The sequence below is a fragment of the Microchirus variegatus genome, assembly GCF_963457635.1.
Source record: "Microchirus variegatus genome assembly, chromosome: 22".
NCBI lineage: Eukaryota > Metazoa > Chordata > Actinopteri > Pleuronectiformes > Soleidae > Microchirus > Microchirus variegatus.
Genome location: NC_139823.1, coordinates 4,805,352 through 4,823,863, shown reverse-complemented (window position 1 = coordinate 4,823,863; position 18,512 = coordinate 4,805,352). Strand labels below are relative to the sequence as shown.

Below are 18,512 nucleotides of genomic sequence, written 5' to 3'. Positions count from 1 at the left end.
ATGTCGTCCAAAATCGGTAAAACGTTTTGAATTCTTTTTTTTTTAGCCCAAAATGTTGCAACACGTCATACTATACTATGTCATCTACCTCAATGTCATACTACAGTATTTCGTCCAAAATCTAACCTTTTTTTTGAAAAAAATATTTTGGTCCAAAATTTTACAAAAAGGTCTTAGTACAGTATGTCGTCCAAAATCTGATAAATTTTTTGAAAATGTTTTGTTTAGCCCAAAATGTGACCAAAACGTCATACTATACTATGTCATTGACCTCAATGTCATACTACACTAATTCGTCCAAAATCTGACCATTTTTTGAAAAAAGAAATTTGGTCAAAAATTTGACAAAAAGGTCATACTATACTATGTCGTCCAAAATCTGATAATTTTTTTAAAATTGTTTTATTCGCCTTATTTGTGACCAAAACGTCATACTATACTATGTCATCAACCTCAATGTCATACTACACTATTTCGTCCAAAATCTGACCATTTTTTGAAGAAAAAAAATTTGGTCCAAAATTTTACAAAAAGGTCATACTATACTATGTCGTCCAAAATCTGATAATTTTTTAAAAATGTTTTGTTTAGCCCAAAATGTGACCAAAACGTCATACTATACTATGTCATTGACCTCAATGTCATACTACACTATTTCGTCCAAAATCTGACCATTTTTTGAAAAAAGAAATTTGGTCCAAAATTTGACAAAAAGGTCATACAATACTATGTCGTCCAAAATCTGATAATTTTTTTGAAATTGTTTTTTTCGCCCCCTAATTGTGACCAAAACGTCATACTATACTATGTCATCAACCTCAATGTCATACTACACTATTTCGTCCAAAATCTGACCATTTTTTGAAAAAAGAAATTTGGTCCAAAATTTGACAAAAAGGTCATACTATACTATGTCGTCCAAAATCTGATAATTTTTTTGAAATTGTTTTTTTCGCCCACTAATTGTGACCAAAACGTCATACTATACTATGTCATCAACCTCAATGTCATACTACACTATTTCGTCCAAAATCTGACCATTTTTTGAAAAAAAGAAATTTGGTCAAAAATTTGACAAAAAGGTCATACTATACTATGTCGTCCAAAATCTGATAATTTTTTTGAAAATGTTTTTTTCGCCCCCTAATTGTGACCAAAACGTCATACTATACTATGTCATCAACCTCAATGTCATACTATACTATGTCGTCCAAAATCGGTAAAACATTTTGAATTCTTTTTTTTTTAGCCCAAAATGTTACAACACGTCATACTATACTATGTCATCTACCTCAATGTCATACTACAGTATTTCGTCCAAAATCTAACCTTTTTTTTTGAAAAAAAATTTTGGTCCAAAATTTGACAAAAAGGTCTTAGTACAGTATGTCGTCCAAAATCTGATAATTTTTTTGAAATTGTTTTTTTCGCCCCCTAATTGTGACCAAAACGTCATACTATACTATGTCATCAACCTCAATGTCATACTACACTATTTCGTCCAAAATCTGACCATTTTTTGAAAAAAAAAATTTGGTCCAAATTTGACAAAAAGGTCATACTATACTATGTCGTCCAAAATCTGATAATTTTTTAAAAATGTTTTGTTTAGCCCAAAATGTGACCAAAACGTCATACTATACTATGTCATTGACCTCAATGTCATACTACACTATTTCGTCCAAAGTCTGACCATTTTTTGAAAAAAGAAATTTGGTCCAAATTTTGACAAAAAGGTCATACTATACTATGTCGTCCAAAATCTGATAATTTTTTTGAAATTGTTTTTTTCACCCCCTAATTGTGACCAAAACGTCATACTATACTATGTCATCAACCTCAATGTCATACTACACCATTTCGTCCAAAATCTGACCATTTTTTGCAAAAAGAAATTTGCTCCAAAATTTGACAAAAAGGTCATACTATACTATGTCGTCCAAAATCTGATAATTTTTTTGAAATTGTTTTTTTCGCCCCCTAATTGTGACCAAATCGTCATACTATACTATGTCATCAACCTCAATGTCATACTACACTATTTCGTCCAAAATCTGACCATTTTTTGAAAAAAAAATTTGGGTCCAAAATTTGACAAAAAGGTCATACTATACTATGTCGTCCAAAATCTGATAATTTTTTTTTTTTTTTTTTTAGCCCAAAATGTGACAAAACGTCATACTATACTATGTCATCAACCTCAATGTCATACTACACTATTTCGTCCAAAATCTGACCATTTTTTGAAAAAAAAATTTGGTCCAAAATTTGACAAAAAGGTCATACTATACTATGTCGTCCAAAATCTGATAATTTTTTTAAAATGTTTTGTTTAGCCCAAAATGTGACTAAAACGTCATACTATACTATGTCATTGACCTCAATGTCATACTACACTATTTCGTCCAAAATCTGACCATTTTTTGAAAAAAGAAATTTGGTCCAAAATTTGACAAAAAGGTCATACTATACTATGTCGTCCAAAATCTGATAATTTTTTTGAAATTGTTTTTTTCGCCCCCTAATTGTGACCAAAACGTCATACTATACTATGTCATCAACCTCAATGTCATACTATACTATGTCGTCCAAAATCGGTAAAACATTTTGAATTCTTTTTTTTTTAGCCCAAAATGTTACAACACGTCATACTATACTATGTCATCTACCTTAATGTCATACTACAGTATTTCGTCCAAAATCTAACCTTTTTTTTTGAAAAAAAATTTTGGTCCAAAATTTGACAAAAAGGTCTTAGTACAGTATGTCGTCCAAAATCTGATAATTTTTTTGAAATTGTTTTTTTCGCCCCCTAATTGTGACCAAAACGTCATACTATACTATGTCATCAACCTCAATGTCATACTACACTATTTCGTCCAAAATCTGACCATTTTTTGAAAAAAAAAATTTGGTCCAAATTTGACAAAAAGGTCATACTATACTATGTCGTCCAAAATCTGATAATTTTTTAAAAATGTTTTGTTTAGCCCAAAATGTGACCAAAACGTCATACTATACTATGTCATTGACCTCAATGTCATACTACACTATTTCGTCCAAAGTCTGACCATTTTTTGAAAAAAGAAATTTGGTCCAAATTTTGACAAAAAGGTCATACTATACTATGTCGTCCAAAATCTGATAATTTTTTTGAAATTGTTTTTTTCACCCCCTAATTGTGACCAAAACGTCATACTATACTATGTCATCAACCTCAATGTCATACTACACTATTTCGTCCAAAATCTGACCATTTTTTGAAAAAAAAATTTGGGTCCAAAATTTGACAAAAAGGTCATACTATACTATGTCGTCCAAAATCTGATAAATTTTTTTTTTTTTTTTTTTAGCCCAAAATGTGACAAAACGTCATACTATACTATGTCATCAACCTCAATGTCATACTACACTATTTCGTCCAAAATCTGACCATTTTTTGAAAAAAAAATTTGGTCCAAAATTTGACAAAAAGGTCATACTATACTATGTCGTCCAAAATCTGATAATTTTTTTAAAATGTTTTGTTTAGCCCAAAATGTGACTAAAACGTCATACTATACTATGTCATTGACCTCAATGTCATACTACACTATTTCGTCCAAAATCTGACCATTTTTTGAAAAAAGAAATTTGGTCCAAAATTTGACAAAAAGGTCATACTATACTATGTCGTCCAAAATCTGATAATTTTTTTGAAATTGTTTTTTTCGCCCCCTAATTGTGACCAAAACGTCATACTATACTATGTCATCAACCTCAATGTCATACTACACTATTTCGTCCAAAATCTGACCATTTTTTGAAAAAAAAAATTTGGTCCAAAATTTGACAAAAAGATCATTCTATACTATGTTGTCCAAAATCTGATAATTTTTTAAAAATGTTTTGTTTAGCCCAAAATGTGACCAAAACGTCATACTATACTATGTCATTGACCTCAATGTCATACTACACTATTTCGTCCAAAATCTGACCATTTTTTTGAAAAACAAAAATTTGGTCCAAAATTTGACAAAAAGGTCATACTACACTATGTCATCCAAAATCTGATAATTTTTTTGAAAATGTTTTTTTCGCCCCCTAATTGTGACCAAAACGTCATACTATACTATGTCATCAACCTCAATGTCATACTACACTATTTCGTCCAAAATCTGACCATTTTTTGAAAAAAAAGAATTTGGTCCAAAATTTGACAAAAAGGTCATACTATACTATGTCGTCCAAAATCGGTAAAACGTTTTGAATTCTTTTTTTTTTAGCCCAAAATGTTACAACACGTCATACTATACTATGTCATCTACCTCAATGTCATACTACAGTATTTCGTCCAAAATCTAACCTTTTTTTTGAAAAAAATATTTTGGTCCAAAATTTTACAAAAAGGTCTTAGTACAGTATGTCGTCCAAAATCTGATAAATTTTTTGAAATTGTTTTTTTCGCCCCCTAATTGTGACCAAAACGTCATACTATACTATGTCATCAACTTCAATGTCATACTACACCATTTCGTCCAAAATCTGACCATTTTTTGAAAAAAGAAATTTGGTCCAAAATTTGACAAAAAGGTCATACTATACTATGTCGTCCAAAATCTGATAATTTTTTGAATTTTTTTTTTAGCCCAAAATGTGACAAAACGTCATACTATACTATGTCATCAACCTCAATGTCATACTACACTATTTCGTCCAAAATCTGACCATTTTTTGAAAAAAAAAATTTGGTCCAAAATTTGACAAAAAGGTCATACTATACTATGTCGTCCAAAATCTGATAATTTTTTAAAAATGTTTTGTTTAGCCCAAAATGTGACCAAAACGTCATACTATACTATGTCATTGACCTCAATGTCATACTACACTATTTCGTCCAAAATCTGACCATTTTTTGAAAAAAGAAATTTGGTCCAAAATTTGACAAAAAGGTCATACTATACTATGTCGTCCAAAATCTGATAATTTTTTTGAAATTGTTTTTTTCGCCCACTAATTGTGACCAAAACGTCATACTATACTATGTCATCAACCTCAATGTCATACTACACTATTTCGTCCAAAATCTGACCATTTTTTGAAAAAAAGAAATTTGGTCCAAAATTTGACAAAAAGGTCATACTATACTATGTCGTCCAAAATCTGATAATTTTTTTGAAATTGTTTTATTCGCGCTATTTGTGACCAAAACGTCATACTATACTATGTCATCAACCTCAATGTCATACTACACTATTTCGTCCAAAATCTGACCATTTTTTTGAAAAAAAAACCTTTGGTCCAAAATTTTACAAAAAGGTCATACTATACTATGACGTCCAAAATCTGTAAAAAATTTTGAATTCTTCTTTTTAGCCCAAAATGTTACAACACGTCATACTATACTATGTCATCTACCTCAATGTCATACTACACTATTTTGTCCAAAATCTGACCATTTTTTGAAAAAAAGAAATTTGGTCCAAAATTTGACAAAAAGGTCATACTATACTATGTCGTCCAAAATCTGATAACTTTTTTAAAAATGTTTTGTTTAGCCCAAAATGTGACCAAAACGTCATACTATACTATGTCATTGACCTCAATGTCATACTACACTATTTCGTCCAAAATCTGACCATTTTTTGAAAAAAGAAATTCGGTCAAAAATTTGACAAAAAGGTCATACTATACTATGTCGTCCAAAATCTGATAATTTTTTTAAAATTGTTTTATTCGCCTTATTTGTGACCAAAACGTCATACTATACTATGTCATCAACCTCAATGTCATACTACACTATTTCGTCCAAAATCTGACCATTTTTTGAAGAAAAAAAATTTGGTCCAAAATTTTACAAAAAGGTCATACTATACTATGTCGTCCAAAATCTGATAATTTTTTAAAAATGTTTTGTTTAGCCCAAAATGTGACCAAAACGTCATACTATACTATGTCATTGACCTCAATGTCATACTACACTATTTCGTCCAAAATCTGACCATTTTTTGAAAAAAGAAATTTGGTCCAAAATTTGACAAAAAGGTCATACAATACTATGTCGTCCAAAATCTGATAATTTTTTTGAAATTGTTTTTTTCGCCCCCTAATTGTGACCAAAACGTCATACTATACTATGTCATCAACCTCAATGTCATACTACACTATTTCGTCCAAAATCTGACCATTTTTTGAAAAAAGAAATTTGGTCCAAAATTTGACAAAAAGGTCATACTATACTATGTCGTCCAAAATGTGATAATTTTTTTGAAATTGTTTTTTTCGCCCCCTAATTGTGACCAAAACGTCATACTATACTATGTCATCAACCTCAATGTCATACTACACTATTTCGTCCAAAATCTGACCATTTTTTGAAAAAAAGAAATTTGGTCCAAAATTTGACAAAAAGGTCATACTATACTATGTCGTCCAAAAATCGGTAAAAATTTTTGAATTCTTTTTTTTTAGCCCAAAATGTTACAACACGTCATACTATACTATGTCATCGACCTCAATGTCATACTACACTATTTCGTCCAAAATCTGACCTTTTTTCTTTTTTTTCAAATTTTGGTCCAAAATTTGACAAAAATGTCTTAGTACAGTGAAGAGCTGGCCTGCTCCTTTGGCGCAGTGGATAAGGCACTTGCCTCTCAAGCCTGGGGTTGTTAGTTCAAGCCCCGTCTTGTGCACAACTGCAACAGTCTCTTATGTCTCTCAACAAATGGCACTATATCGAAAGCTGTCCTAAAAAAGTCACAGTATATCGTATTGTCCGAAATTTGACAAAAAACTCATACAATAGCACGTTGACCAAAGCGTGTTGACTCTGCTGTCCAAAATTTGACCAAAACGCTATTCATTCAAAATGTGACAAAATGTCATACTATACAATGTCATCGACCTCAATGTCATACTACACTATTTCGTCCAAAATCTGACCTTTTTTGGGGTTTTTTAGATTTTGGTCCAAAATTTGACAAAAAGGTCTTAGTACAGTATGTTGTCCAGAATGTGACATTAGTACAAAATGTCATAAGTAGTTGGCCTGCTCCTTTCGCGCAGTGGATAAGGCACTTGCCTCTCAAGCCTGGGGTTGTTAGTTCAAGCCCCGTCTTGTGCACAACTGCAACAGTCACTTATGTCTCTCAACAAATGGCACTATATAGAAAGCTGTCCTAAAAAAATCACAGTATATCGTATTGTCCGAAATTTGAACAAAAACTCATACAATAGCACGTTGACCAAAGTGTCATACTATGCCGTCCAAAATTTGACCAAAACGCTATTCATTCAAAATGTGACAAAATGTCATAGTATACAATGTCGTCCAAAATCTGATAATTTTTTTGAAATTGTTTTTTTCGCCCCCTAATTGTGACCAAAACGTCATACTATACTATGTCATCGACCTCAATGTCATACTACACTATTTCGTCCAAAATCTGACCATTTTTTGAAAAAAAGAAATTTGGTCCAAAATTTGACAAAAAGGTCATACTATACTATGTCGTCCAAAATCGGTAAAAAAAATGTAATCTTTTTTTTTAGCCCAGAATGTTACAACACGTCATACTATACTATGTCATCTACCTCAATGTCATACTCCACTATTTTGTCCAAAATCTGACCATTTTTTGAAAAAAAGAAATTTGGTCCAAAATTTGACAAAAAGGTCATACTATACTATGTCGTCCAAAATCTGATAATTTTTTAAAAATGTTTTGTTTAGCCCAAAATGTGACCAAAACGTCATACTATACTATGTCATTGACCTCAATGTCATACTACACTATTTCGTCCAAAATCTGACCATTTTTTGAAAAAAGAAATTTGGTCCAAAATTTGACAAAAAGGTCATACTATACTATGTCGTCCAAAATCTGATAATTTTTTTGAAATTGTTTTTTTCGCCCCCTAATTGTGACCAAAACGTCATACTATACTATGTCATCAACCTCAATGTCATACTACACTATTTCGTCCAAAATCTGACCATTTTTTGAAAAAAGAAATTTGGTCCAAAATTTGACAAAAAGGTCATACTATACTATGTCGTCCAAAATCTGATAATTTTTTTGAAATTGTTTTTTTCGCCCCCTAATTGTGACCAAAACATCATACTATACTATGTCATCAACCTCAATGTCATACTACACTATTTCGTCCAAAATCTGACCATTTTTTGAAAAAAAGAAATTTGGTCCAAAATTTGACAAAAAGGTCATACTATACTATGTCGTCCAAAATCTGATAATTTTTTAAAAATGTTTTGTTTAGCCCAAAATGTGACCAAAACGTCATACTATACTATGTCATTGACCTCAATGTCATACTACACTATTTCGTCCAAAATCTGACCATTTTTTGAAAAAAGAAATTTGGTCCAAAATTTGACAAAAAGGTCATACTATACTATGTCGTCCAAAATCTGATAATTTTTTTGAAATTGTTTTTTTCGCCCTATGTCATCTACCTCAATGTCATACTACACTATTTCGTCCAAAATCTGTCAATTTTTTTGAAAAAAAAATTGGTCCAAAATTTGATTTCAAAAACGTCATAGTATGGTATTGTAAGTGAAAAATATTATTCGGCCTTCTCTAAAGTTATCAGCTCCCATTCCTAAGCACAAGCCTAAACAATACAGGACAGCGCCTGCTGAAACTGTTGTTGTCACATTGACCTCGGTACAGCACTGTTGTCTACAGAATTCTTCTCTTCATGTTTTCGCTGAGCCTGACCGGATTGGGGCAGAGGACTGGCGCTACTGCGCAGTCCTCCCCAAGGTCAGCTCCATGTATCAGCAGAAGAAGCACCTTTAAGTATCCTAACTCTGGGACTCACAGGCAGACTGACAGAGGATGCCCAACTGTTAACATACTTGTTTGATGTTCGGCATTGTCTCAGTTCTCCTCAGATCTGAGCTGCTTCCAATAAAGCTTTTCAACTTAACTCATCTCTGACTCCAGGAAACTCCATCTTTGGTCGACTCACTTAATAATCAAATCTCCGCAACAAGTATGTCATCCAAAAATGGTCAAAATGTCATAGTATAGTATGTCGTCCAAAAATGGTCAAAATTTGTCAAAAACGTCATACTATTATGTCGTCCAGAAATGGTCAAAAACCTCACAGTATAGTATGTCATCCAAATATGGTCAAAAACGTCATCGTATAGCATGTCGTCCAAAAATGGTCAAAATTTGTCAAAAAGTCATAGTATAGTATGTCCTCCAAAAATTGTCAAAATGTCATAGTATAGTATGTCATCCAAAAACATCATATATAGTATGATGTTTTTGTATGACATACTATACTATGACATTTTGACAAATTTTGACCATTTTTGGACGACATGCTATACGATGACGTGCATGCTATAGTATGTCGTCCAAAAATGGTCAAAAACGTCATAGTATAGTATGTCGTCCAGAAATTTGTCAAAAACATCATACTATAGTATGTCGTCCTAAAATGGTCAAAAACGTCATAGTATAGTATGTCTTCCAAAAATTGTCAAAAACGCCATAGTATAGTATGTCGTCCAAAAATGGTCAAAAACCTCATAGTATAGTATGTCGTCCAGAAATTTGTCAAAAACGTCACAGTATAGTATGTCGTCCAAATATGGTCAAAAAAGTCATAGTATAGCATGTCGTCAAAAACGTCATAGTATAGTATGTCGTCCAAAAATGGTCAAAAACATCATAGTATAGTATGTCGTCCCAAATTGGTAAAAAACGTCAAAGTATAGTATGTCGTCCAAAAATTGTCCAAATTTGTCAAAAACGTCATATTATACTATGTCGTCCAGAAATGGTCAAAAATGTCATAGTATAGTATGGTGTCCAAAAATGGTCAAAATTTGTCAAAAACGTCATACTAGTTACTCACCCAAAAGTAACTGAATTAGTTACTGATTTACAAATTATAAAAGTAAGTAAGTAGGGAAATAACTTAAAATAACATTTTAAAGGTTCAAAGATGTGCTTAATGTGCTTGTTCAATTATTTATGATAAATCTGAATGTTATAATGAAATGGACACTTAAAACAATACATTTCTAACAGAAACAGTTTTCACAAATCTAAACTATTTTAATGTTGTTGTGTTGTTGTGGGTCTTACATACCTGGTTACCAGTTTATTAAGCTCGGTCTGAGACAAATGGTCTGTTGCGGAAAAATTGAGCTTCAGTTGTTTTGATTGCATGGCATTGTTTTCGTCTCCTTCTGTGTTAATGGCCACTCATTTCGTGGAAGCGTGTGACGTTCAAAGATTTCGTTAGGTCGGAGTTGCTTGACACCAACGAGGAGAAGCACTTCTGTCCAGGGGGTAATGTGCATTTAACGTATAAATTATTTCACCATTCCTGTTGTTGATCGTTTACTCACTTGTGTCGTTGTGTGTGCAACTACGCTTGCTTTTTTTGGTTTGGCTTACAATTAAATGTTACCCTACCTCAGCCAATCATCATCACTTATACATCTCCCCTCATGAGGAAGAATAGTAAAAAAAGTGCAGTGCAGACACGAGTGTAACACAAATTGCATTTGTGTTGTGGCTTTTGCATTTGTGTTGTTGCTTTTGCATATGTGTTGTGGCTTTTGTATTTGTGTTGTGGCGTTTGTATTTGGCCTGACACCTCTGGGCCACCGTAGAAAAGATATATTAAATCAATAGCTGATTAAAAACACCACCTTTGATTTTTAAGGGCTACACCAACCAGCGGCCACAAATTGTACTTAAAGAACCTTTCCATAGATCATTCCTTCGTCCCAATCAACTGATGCTACTGCCATAAAGGCTCCGCTACTGTTCATATCTGTCAATGCATTAATGAGGCACATTGGCCCCATCACACTCCAGGCTGCTTGCCTCTTGGGGGAGCAAGGGCAGCAGGGAGAGACCGGGTCCTGCCAATGATTGCTCTGTTCTCCACAGAGCATAGCTTCCCTTTAATCATCCCCCCTTTTTCAAACTTCTCATGTTGTAGCCTTGGGCGAATCACAAGCACACACTCACCAATGTTTCATCAATATTCTGTCATTTTTTTTGCTCTCACAGTGGGATCATTGTGTGATACATTTTCCCTCATCGTGATAAACCAAACCATCAAACTGTACAGTTTACACAGGTCTTAGTAAATGGTTTGAGGCATACAGTGGGACACTAGTTTACACTGACAGGATGTAAATATAACATGGGAACAACATATAGACATTTATCGTTGTGAGAGAGGAGAGGAATTGGGCTTATAAAGGGTAGGTTATTTGTTGGATCCCAGAATGGGCCAAAGAGGCTTAAAGCGTGGTTTCACCCATTTTTTTCCTCCACTTGGTCAAATGAACAATAAACTTAAAAACATTATGATGCTGATGTGTTTGTTTAATTCACATTCTATTTTTTTCTTTTAACTCGTAAAACTTGACAGAAACACAGTCGCAGTGTGGGGCTTTTATTTTCTTTGAAGGAAGTGCCTTTGACGTCAACATTTGTCAATTTTATTTTTTATTTTTTATTTCTCTTTTGTTGTGGGAATGAGTCATAATCCACTGTCTGAGGATCGACTAACACATTTATCTCTAGAAATTAGTAAAAAACTATTTTTGGGTGGGTGAAGTGGCCTTTTAACTCAAATGCACCCCCATTACTCCCTAGATGCTCGTCTGTAATAATAATAATTAATTGGTCTGTGTTCAAAAATCTAATTTGTAGGTTCTCATGAAAGACACCAAAGTTGTTTTTTACTGCTATTTTTTTAACCTTTCTCTTTCCCATCACTCTGTTAAGGCACGTAGAGATTTACTATCACAGTAAATCAATGATGAATCATCTCTCCCACAACTGTTATGACGATCGTTGAAAGTTGAAAATAAAGTTATGCCCCCTGAGTATCATAGAAGTGAACGATTCAACTCGGTAGGCAACTTTCTTTCACTGGAGTATGAAATCAAACCTAAATGTGGAAACACGGTCAGACCATATGGCACAAATCAAATATAATGTATCGTGCAATCACATCAATACAATATACAGTGGGTTTTTCTTTTGGTGTCGAGCAGTTTTAAAGGTGCATTATGTAATAAATCTAAAGCAACTGGCCATAAAATCCTCCTAATATGTCACAGAGACTCAGGAATAATGTTCATATAACAAACTGAACTCACCAACAACAACAGTACAGCCAAAATATTTGCATTAAAAAAAATATTTTGCAGACCGCAAATCATGTTTATGTTTTGAAATGCATGCATGTGGCGCCACCTACCGCCGTCTACTAATCATTGCAGTCAGTAGAGTCTCAGCTGCCTGAGCTACAATGGCGGCCAGAACGAAACCTAAAAGACAACGGTATTTTGAATTTGTGTAGTAACCGTTTTTTGGCCACATTCTTACATATGGCGCCTTTAAATCTTGATAAAATATGGAGCTCAGTGCATTTTTGTTGTTAAATTGCCACCTGCAAAAAAAGAGTTTAAAAAGTATAGCCTATTTTGAGTACATCAAGTATCCATCCCCAGACCGCAGTGTAAAGACAATCTCACAACGTTGTCGCTGGCAGCGATGTCACAGAGATGTTACAAAGATATACAGTGTGTTCTGCCCCCGGCTGAGAGGTTGTGGAGACGTCCGCGGTAAATCATGCCATGATATTCTGCGGTGGCAGATTTATGCGAGGACATAAGCAGCTGTAATCAAGGGAAACAAGGAGGGTGGCTTCACTTGAGAGTGTGTGTGTGTGTGTGTGAAAAGTGCTGTGGGCCCCGCAAGAGTGACACTAAAAATGGGTTTATAATGAGCACATGTCGTGTAGCCTAGCAGTGGAAGACAGGAAGTGGCACCACACTGTCATATCAAACCACGTTTAGTTAAGTTTGCAAATGGTTTTGTCTAACCACGTGGGAGAGAACTGTAAGAAAGACTGACAGTTATGTAATTATCTATTGTTTTATTGTATTCACACACATAAATATAAAACAAAAGAAATAACATTAAGGTAATTAATTAGCCACACAGAGGAAGAGGAGAACACAGTCTAATAATACAGTAATGCATTTTAAAACGTTCAATAGAAATATAATTAAAATACAGACCACATCCATAGGTTCTCTCTCACCTGCACTGAACAGCAAGGTCAACTTTAAAGACAAGGGAAAGGAGACATTCAAAACATTATCACAGAGGTCATTTACTTGGTATATCCTTTCTATATTACTTTTTTCTTCTTTTTTTTTCAAAAGCAGTGCTTGTCTTAGACACCGGATTCAATTGCTATGTCCGAGGATGAACACCCACGGGGCCTCTGCGCCGTGATATTTGACACTTTTGCAGTTGATCTGTCGGCTACTTTTCCACTCCCGGACGTGGACAAGAGAGAGTATTAGTTTTTTTAGTGTTGGCTCAGTCAACAATATAAGTCGAAGAAGAATGTGATGAAGAGGCAGAGTTATTCTTATTGTGGCCTTGGTGAGAAAGTATTCAGTCTGTCCCCAAAGTGGTCACTGGTCAGGGAGCGACTCATGGCATGGCCAAGGTCTTTTGGTATGAGCACAACTGACTCTCTGACCTCTGTAATTGAGATGCAGGAAGAATACTGCATTCGTATCAAATGAAAAACTATTTTAACAGAGACAGGAGGAGCAGTTGCCAGGGAAAATAAGTTGATCGAGCACTTGTCTGCTCCTTGTGGTTTAGCGGTAAGACCTGTTGCCGAGTCTATGATTAGATTGAACATGCACTCATTTAGCACAGACTTGCTCCACAGGGATGATCTCTGCATCCGACAGCAATCGCATCTCCAGAGAGGTTCTTGAAAAAAAAAAACATATGATTGTTAAAGCTCACATAGAGTGGTCCTGTTGCACATATGTTAGTTATGGAGGTCTACTTACATACATTAACTTGTTTTTATGGTCAAAAACCTCCTAGTTGCTGTAAACGAGCCGATAGAAATCCTCTTTTCTGACGCTGTTCCCCAGCCGCGATATTTCAGACTCAACTCTCACACCCAGAAGACAGACTGTGTTGTGATTGGCCAGCCAGCGTAGAGGCTTCCCAACTGTCTTGTGATTGGCCAGTACCCGGAAGTGACATATTCAGCACACCCGTTCTCATAAGCACAGCTCCCCCCTCTGGAACGGTGGATGCACTGCTACTCATTATCAAAACAATGTTTTAACAATGTTTAAAAATAGCTTCTTCACGACTCCCCGCCGCAGTCCCTTTTATGACTTTGACCCGGAGTCAGACCCAGAGTCAGAAGACATTGTCGCTCGTGAAACACCTCCACAACGTTATTCTTCTTCTGCGGTTCAATGTACGCAACCAGATTAGTCTAGTGTCTAGACTAGTGCCCAGAGCAGGACGATCTGCTGTTCCGGAGAACCGCTGTTTACGTAACCGGACCAGGTTTTTTCAGAGATCTCGCTGAGCCCGAGATTACAATAAAACACAGCGTTCTCAGCAGTGGCTGAACTGTTTGTTTTGAACCTTCAGGGCTTCATAAACAAGGTTATGACGCAGATACACACTAGAAAACAGCGTTAATTGGAACTTCCGGTCTAGGTCTACTTTAATTTAACAAGGTGGTCTATCCATTAGTGACAGAAAACTGAGAGGAGTGTTCAGCAGCTGGTGTGTGACCCTCCTCTCAGCCAAGCATCTTTTGCATGTTTTGGAGCGGAAAAACTTCGAAAGACAGTCTACGGCCACACACAGGATCCCTTGTTCTTTTGAAAGGCAGAAAGCGCACCGGGCATCATCCCTCATCTAGATAAGAGCTCTGGCTCCTGACATTGCGCTGTTGCCAGGAGTGCGAAGTAGCTTCAAAGCGAGTGACCCGTCAGCTTTTGATCTGTGTACAGGCATGAGCATCTGAACACCAGTGGTCAAAGTACAGATCAGTCACACGTGTGTGTGTGTGTGCTGAGGCGAGAGGTAGCTGCCAGCCCGTTAACATACACACAGAAAATATCATGACCCCGCTTGTGTGAGCTGCATTCACACAAAAGCAAGACAGGATGGAATATTCTGTAAGCAATGCTTTGAGCATCTGTATTTAAAACCGTCTCACGCCATAATCCCTTTGCCTTTTATTTTGGGATATAATTATGTCCATGTAAACATTTCCTTTTGTCGAGTCATTCAACAGTAAGATAAGATTATGTTTGGATTAGCTCAGACATATGAGCTGTAATACAATATTACAAGGCTACTCTTCCATGCTGTTTCCTGCTGAATTCATTTCTGAAAATATCCTGTTCCCCATTCAGGAAACAATGAAGAAATTATGTTCAGAAAACAAATTATGATTTTAGGTCTATCACCAATTATCCATTATCAATACAATACTGAGTTGTGCCAATCCAGTCTGACACGGGGCAACAGACAAAGTCTGTATCTGTGCAAACTTTGCTCGTAAAGATGTTTGTAATAAGTCATAGTGAAAGGGTGAAAGAGGACAAGAAGAAGTCCAACAATGACTAAGCATCCACTGTAAGTCACAGTGGGAAGAGAAATAGCGGAGGCTTTGTTTACAAAGCTTATTGGAACAGGAGTCTGGGCTAAGATCATGGGTCAGCTAACCATGAAACCTTCACTTTTTCTTACAGCTGAGGCAAGAGAGAGCAAGACCACAGGGAGATCAGATTAGAGTCATAGCGAGGAGGCAGAGAGAGAGCGAGAAAGAAACACGATTTACTAACATGTGGTTTGTGAGAAGGGAGCAGGGAGAGAGAGGGCTAAAGAGAAACACATGTAACATGGCTCAAGAGGAACAGAGAGAGCAGGTAAAACTCCACCTTACTGCAGCTTTAACTCTTCAAGGATTCAACTGATTGAGTGTGTACTTTAATGATCTTTAAAGAGGGTCTGGTTATATCTGGTGATGCCTGTTCCTTATTACAGTCATTACTACTGAACGTAAGAATGAATTTACATTATTTTTAAAAAAAAATTATTTTAGTAAATTCCATATGTTGTGTCTTAATGCATTTAAAATGTAGAATCACTGTATACTGAAACATATTCCCACCAAATACAACATTTACCCTTGTATGTGTCTTGAAAAATGACAATGATCTATTACTTATACACTGTAAAGATCTACACCATATTTTCCCATGGTGTTTTTAGTACATTCTCGAACATTTGAGGCAAGTACTACATGTTATTAATCGGAACAAGTGAAACATCTAACAACCCCCTAATCTGATTTTTTTTTTTTTTTTAAATTGCATTTCAAAAAGATTTGCAATGTGGTTTCATAATGGCTATAATGGATAAAATAAAACTGCTGAATTATCCGCACTTTCCTGCAACTCACAACCTTCACAGCCCCTAATGTAAAGCAGAATATCTTATTTTAGTACTGTCTTGACAATCTGTAGGCAGGTGTTTTTATAACAAGTCTGCTTAATGCCCGTTATACCCATCACGCCTGTAAGAGACATAGAATATAGATGCTGTGATGCATTAAACAGAGAACGAGAAGATGGCCGTGTGCAGTCCTGCAGGGCACACATTAGTCATACACACTAAACTCTGATGACACCGAAGACTGTTAACACAATTATAATATAGTTCAATTCACATTAATTACGACATCATTATTTGAATTTCAGAAATTGGAAAAAGGATGTAAGGATGAACTTGTAAAAATGTAATTATAAGTGGCCTATAACCAATTATATGTTGATTTGAATAGATTTCTTTTTTTTTTTAATGTGTTTGTTTAGCTTATTTTGACAATATTTATGTTTTTTTATATTTTGTCGATACAGAATTATGGCATTAACCTATAAATGAACACTAAACCTTTAAGTTAAAATGAATAGTGAAAGAAGAAAATGTATTAAAATAATAATAATTATTATTATACAATTCTTAAAATTGTGTGGTTTGCACTTGTAACACCTTATTTAGATGCATGTTTGACTCAATATTTGTACATAATTTAAGATATTGAGCATAAGGACAGTTGAAATTTGAAGGAAAACCTTGAATACAAATAATAGCGGCTAACACATCCCTCGCGTCCGTCTCTTATTTCTGAAACTATACAGTAGGTGTCGTAAACTGATGCCGTCTGCAATTTCCCTGGGAATCAGTAGCTACGGAATATAATGTAATATTGTGATGTGGGGGTGATGGGGGGGGGGGGGATCTGCATCTTGTTATGAGAATATCAACACTGTCAGTAATAGGTATCTGATTATAAAGAAGGAGCATTGCCTTTCACACATTTTGTTCTTCACATCACACTGGAGTAACATCCTTTGTGTCTCTACACACTTGGCAAGTTTCATGGCGAGTACTCTGATTTCTGTAAGACTACACTCGGAGGTTCAAGTGCACGTAAACTTTGATGTGGGGGAAAAACACACACACACACACATCATGACAAACAGTTGGTTCTTTTTCACCCATTCCTCAAAGACATAGTGCCATCTAGTGTGTATTGCAGCAGATTGCATGCTGGGGTAGTTTGTTGCAGTCATGTTATTTATTCATGGGCCATGAAGTGAATGAATTTATTATTGTGTGTGTAAAAGGCTTAAGCAGAAGGCATTTGTATAAACATGTGGATGTATTTTAATGTTCTATTATAGTGAGGTGTTTAACATAGTTAAATGTAAAAACAGAGAAAGTCTTGTTATCTATTTCCCGTCACTTGAATCGTGGCTATACCATGTTTTGTAATTAAATGTTTACATAATGAAATGTCACATGTCGAGTTTGTCGTTTTCTCGTTTTCGAGGAAAAAAATCCTGTGAATCTCTTAACTTGTTAGACTAAACTTAACGTGCTCGGTTTAGTCAAACATTGCCTGACAGTCTCTTTGCATTGAGTGCAGTCTTGACCCTCTGGGCAGTATCAGAGCTGCAGAAAGTGCTTTGGCATCAGTGTGACAGGATTAACACATCAAAAGCAGTGTCGGGGCCTACAGCAGCGTCACACACTCAGTACAGCACCTTTCATGTTCTGCTCAGGTTCACTACAATTTCACGTAAGCCAACAGCAAGTCAGACGGAAAAAGATAATGGGTCAACCTGCTGCTATCAGGCTTTCCCCTCAGCTTCAGTGAAATATGTCAAATTCTGTGTGTTTGATGAAAGATTGGAGTTCAACGGGGCTCGAGTCTGGAAACGATATCTAGCTGTGTCACATGGCCGGGATGCAATGGATCATTTAAGTCTGACATTCAAGCTGAAATTATTGCTGCAAGCCTGCATGGTCTTTACTTTTCATGATGTAAACCTTCAGAGTCAACATTTAGACATTTAATTAAAGGCTTTTTAAGTCAGGGGTTAAGATGTCTCAGGGTTCAATCCCATTATATTTATAACCTGGATGATAAGATGTGGTAATTACAAATAAGGAAATTTACTAGTAGCTCACTTAGGGCTTGCTATTTTTAATCTACCATTTTCGAATATGTCTGGCTCTGGTTGTAAATGTGTATGTAATAAAAGCTTTCATGAACACAAATACTTATCAGAATTTCAGTGTTCATATTCCTTATGA

General features: G+C 35.2%; 1 protein-coding gene across 1 annotated transcript in view; it reads left to right on the top strand.

The window, feature by feature from the left end:
- The window catches only part of gpc6b (glypican 6b), a 90,880-nt gene that overhangs the window by 66,879 nt on the left and 5,489 nt on the right, over positions 1 to 18,512 (top strand). The gene's annotated exons all lie outside the window — the stretch shown is intronic.